General features: G+C 40.8%; 1 protein-coding gene across 2 annotated transcripts in view; it reads left to right on the forward strand.

The window, feature by feature from the left end:
* The first annotated feature begins 6 nt into the window (after positions 1–6).
* Positions 7–5,186, forward strand: part of Elmod1 (ELMO domain containing 1) — a 68,332-nt gene continuing 63,152 nt past the window's right edge. For both annotated transcript variants that reach the window (XM_033764310.1, XM_010610632.2), the window contains exon 1: positions 7–119. The gene's annotated coding sequence lies outside the window, so the exon portion shown is untranslated. The remainder of the gene's footprint in view (positions 120–5,186) is intronic.

Consider the following 5,186-nt stretch of genomic DNA (forward strand, 5'->3'; position numbering starts at 1 on the left):
GGGACCCACCGCGTCCATCGTCGCCGCTGAGCGAGCAGCCCGAGCGTCCGGGGAAGGCGAGATGGAGACCGCCCTGCTACGTGCTGGGAGCTGCTGAGCCTGCCGCCGCCCGCGTCCAGGTGAGCGTGACGCCTAGGGAGCCGAGTAGCGTGGGGCGAGTGCCCTTGGAGGGGAGAGAGGTGGCGGCGAGGACGCGAGGCGCCGGGCGAGCTGCGCTTATCTGGGGCGCAGTAGAAATGCGAAGCGTTGTGGCCGAGAGGTAACACGAGTGAAAGTGCACACTACCTCGGTGCCGGAGCTCTGGGGTCACCCCGGATCACAGTCTTCTCTCCATCCTAACTCCCTACCCGAAATTAACACCCGAGGGGCTGCCGGTCAGCCCAGGAAGCTGTCTGCATCTCTGCCCGGGAGCAGGTCGCCTAGCGACTGAAGACCGCGGGCTGCGGGGAAGGGTTTCCAAGCTGAGGCCAAAATGGCAAGCGGGGACAAAGGGCGGCCTGGCTGGGGCGAGTGGCCGGTCCTGGTCCCGAGAGACCCTCTGGTCATACTTCCCTAGGGTGGTGCGAGGCGCTCGAGTTGGGGGCTTCTGAGCTTCAACCCAGGAGGAGCTGTCCGAGGGGCTGGCGCGCTGCGCCACCTCCAACTGCCGGAAACTGAGGACTTCATTAAAACCATCTCCTTCCTAGGCAGGTGGAATTTAACGGGAGAATGGGGGAACGACAGCTGACCAGAGCTGTTAAAAGCAGAACAGTGGCGTGCGGTAGTGGTGTGTGCTGTTTTTCAAGTGGCTTTTCCCCCCAAGTGTGGGCACTGACTTCTACACACAATGTATCTATCTGCTCAACCTCTAAGTGGCGAGTCGGGTAACACACCTTATGAATATTTTAGAAACGACCTCAAAGGCTCGCTTGCTTCAGATCAAGTTTAATGAATATGTTGTCAGCCTTATCTACTCGGCACAGGCAGGTAGAAGCCCCAACCCGTGTCCTGAGCTTTCCATATTTCACCCTTTCCCCAGCAAAAGGAAAAAGACATTGCTAACCCCGTTGAGCTTTAGAACGGTACCATAAATTGAGTCTGTCATTCGGAGAGACCAATTTTGGGCAGGCATCCAGGCATTGTTCTGCATCTCTGCAGTGTACGCGTGTTGTGTTGGTCACTTGACAACCGTTCTCGGGCTGTCTGTTGATGGAAAGCAGGTTGTATGCTTATATTTGAAAAAAAAATGCCTTAAACAATTATCTTCTTATGACAACATGTAGTTACAGCAGACTTAGTCATTCTTTCTTTAGAAGTTTTCTCTGAGGTGAATCTAGTTGAAATTTTTGCAGGCACATGCTTGTATCCCTCTCCATTGGGAGGTATTTCTCTCACCTGAATGTCTTTCATTGGAAAAGGAAATGAATGCCTTTTCTGCAAGACATCACTGTTGAGAACACTGAGGGAGAACCCATTATTATAGAAACTTATAGAATTGAAATAGGCTCAGGCATCTTTCCTTCCACTTTGGTTTATAACTTCCATTGCACCATCACTGTTGATCAATAAACGGGCACGCACAGCGGTCAGTACTCTAAAATGGTGTTCCTTTTCAGAAAGAGTCTGCCTCCCTCACACTTTTGGTGAGACAGGTACGTAATCTTCTAAGAGACCTATAAAGAATTCATTTGTTCACCACCATTTCAAGCCTGCCTGTCCAAGGTGATGAAAGAAGCAACTCTTTACTCTTGCCAGCCCATACATAGTGAAGCGAAAGAGCTTCAGTTTACAGATGTTTCACATTTATGGAAGGCTGTTCCAACAAAGACCTACTGCAGTTACATCATAGGCTCCACCTCCGCATGCCAGGCTGTTTGTCCCAGTCTGTTAGTGAGGACAGTGCATATTGCTATGCTTGGTTAATGAATAAAACAAATATCAAATGAAAGATTTACTAATTTTCCTCAGTGCATATTACTGATTTAATTGAAAATGAGACATTTTCAAAAATTGTTAATTATTAAAACATGTAGCTAGGACTTAATTCAGGCATATTAGCACAGTACTCTTTGTGCTAAAATTATTGATAGGTGGTATTAGAAAGGAAGACTGTGAGATAAATGAAGTGGAAACGTTATATAATAAGCAGCATTTCCTAAAGCATGTTACTGAGCTGCTCAGAAATAAACACAGCTGCGTTAACCGACATAAAATCTGGCTAATTGAGAAGTTCCCAGAGCGCAGATACAAACCTCCAGGTTTTGTAAGGAAGCCCTGAAGCCTCTGAAAATTGTTTTTAAAGTCACTAGTAGGGTTTCCAGATTTGGCATATAAAAATGCAGGCTGCCCAGTTAAATTTGAATTTCAGATGAATAGTGAATATTGTTTTAAATTTTGGGATATACTTTACTACATTTTTTTCTAGTTTATCTGAAATTCAGTTAAGACTGAGCAGCCTGGATTTTTTTTCCTGGCAGTCCTAGTTAATGGAAATGTTTCCTTTCTCCTATTTGGGTCATTTATGAGCTGAAAACAAAGTGGAGCAGAAAACTTATGCCATTTGGCACACAATCTGGGACGAGCTCAGTTTGGTCTAAGCTATTGAAAATAACTCATGCTTAAAGTGAGTACCTTCAATTGAGTTATATTAGTTGAATACCTTTGCTTGCTAGGCTTTGTGGGAGGTGCCACAAATTTGAAGAAGAGAAGTATAAGTGTGTGTGTGTGTGTGTGTGTGTGTGTGTGTGTGTGGGGGTTACATCAGAGGATGTGGACATGCTATACCAGAGTGTGAGCTATGTGTGACGGGATACTGTGGGAGCATGGGAAAGACTCTGAATTCTGCTGGAAAGCTGCATTCGGAGTGAGATGCCCAGCAGTTTCACTGGGCTGCCCTTGAATGAAAATGTGACATCTTAACCCTGCGAGAAAAGGAATAAGACAGCCAAAGGTTTCTAGATAGTGGAAGGGAGCTCAGAATTTTACCTGATAGCCTTAAAAGACAGAGGGACCTGAGAATGAAAGAGGTGAGAAAGGAATCTAAAAGATTTTTAAGTGGCTGGTGGGAATAGAAGAAGATGAAAGTGACAAATACAGGAACTGGCAAATGGTACTTGGGTGAGTGGATCTCATTTCCTTTTTGAAAAGCAATTTGATCACCTAATTTTAACTAATATCCCAGTTCTCTTCACTATTCCACCACCATCCCCATCTCCTCCAATAAAAAATCATCACCATACAACATTGGAATATATATTATTTTAAAGTTTTATTTCTTAAACATAAAAGTAGGTATTTAAATGTGGTATTTGAGATGCTGATCAATGTTCAGTTGTTTCTGGCACAAATTTTTGAAATAAGCAGATATTTTGGGTTTGGGAAAATAAGTTACTTTATGTAGGAAAAGACTAAGTTGCTATGATCTGATTTGGCTGAGCTATCTGTAAGGAAGCAGATTCTGATGATGGAAAGAATGTACATCTTACGTAAAAGGAACTGTGTGAAGATGACTGTATGCTTGTAGTATGGGAAAGTACCTACTTAGAGTGTTCTGAATGCAGTTGACTCCAAAACAGTAACATACCTTATATATTTGTGTTTTCAAAGAGCCAGCAAGTACTTTCACTATTGATCTGCAGAGAGTTGAAGGTCAAACCCATTCAGTCTATATAGAGAACAGTTACTCATTTCTTAAATATTCCAATTGGCAAAACTCCAACAACTGATAATAGAGTTCCATTCTAGATTGTACTTTTGTCAACAAATGTAGTTATTTTAGGGACCATCTTCAGAAGTCCTCATATTTGAATATCCATCTGTGTAGTTAAATTTCCATTTCATGTTTTATAATAAATTCCTAATGTTATAGAAATTATCTGCAAAAAATGTATAATGAAGTAATTAGTCTTTCTTTTAAAATAATTATCCATTAAAACAGAGCATAAAACAGTTCTGTTTCAAGTATGTGTACTGTTTTTTAGTGTCTATCAAACACATCCTGCCTAATAATTTTGATAATATATGAAAAAAGTGATCAAGAATATATTGAAGTTACCAAAATTTTAATGCAGTTAGATTTTCAGTTTTATTTTCAGTGAAGTTTCATATTGACATGGATTATTAGAGACAAGACCTACTGCAATGATGTCTAATGACAGCTAATGTGGACTATCACGTGGGGAGAACCTCAACCGACAACATATGCTCACTTCACATCATAAATCCTTAGTAAACGTTCTAAAATTAAATATTGTGAAGACACTTTGCATAGCAGGAACTTTTAATCTTCCAGCTCACTTAGATTAACCATGGACAAATCACATCATATTTTAAATCCATTTCTGTGCTATAAAATGGAAAATATGCATGCTAAAAAGTTATGATATTGCGCCAACACCAATCTCTATGTGTGTAAAATAAAACTGAAGCATTGCTATGGTTCTATGAGATGAATAGCTGTATTTTCAATAAATTAGACAATTCATATAAAGGTTGTGTGTTTCAGAAGCCATTAAAATAATTTATAGATTCATCTTTTTTGCATTTTTGGTGCAAAGCACGATGATTGTAATAAATGCTTAAGGGCAGCTCATTAAGCTACTTTTCTTTTTGAGACAGTGTCTCACTGTGTAGTTCAGACTCTGGAACTCACTGTGTAGCCCAGGCTGGTCTCGAACTCGCAGCAATCTTCCTGCCTCAGCTGAGAACTCACTGTGTAACCCAGGCTGATCTCGAACTCACAGCGATCCCCCTGCCTCAGCTTCCCAAGTGCTTAAGCTACTTTTAAAAATCAGTGTTGAGCAAACTAATGACTTCAAATTCAAAGTTCTCTACCTAGCTTTTAAACATAGTTTCCATTTTAATTATTGAGATTAGGATTTGATTAATTAAAATGCTTGGTGTAAGAGTTTATTTCAGCTACTGTAACTCTCCTTCCTATTTTGCATTATGCAAGTAGTTGGTGAAAAGATGCCATATGTTTTGAAGGTTTCATTCATGACAAAATAATTTGTCCCACAGCTGTTTTGTGAGGTTGTTTTTTTTTAACTGATATCATCACTTCTGTTCCCTAAATCTTTTTTACTTCACAAGTTGGCATTATAAGTATTTAAAGTGTTAGTCAATCTCTGGAGTAAATTTTTCTATCCAACTACATTTCATCCTTTTGCCTTTTTTGTATTTTCTTTTTTTTTTTTTTTTTTTTTTTT

The sequence above is a fragment of the Fukomys damarensis genome, unplaced genomic scaffold, assembly GCF_012274545.1.
Source record: "Fukomys damarensis isolate Sample0158 unplaced genomic scaffold, DMR_v1.0_HiC HiC_scaffold_16, whole genome shotgun sequence".
Lineage (NCBI taxonomy): Eukaryota > Metazoa > Chordata > Mammalia > Rodentia > Bathyergidae > Fukomys > Fukomys damarensis.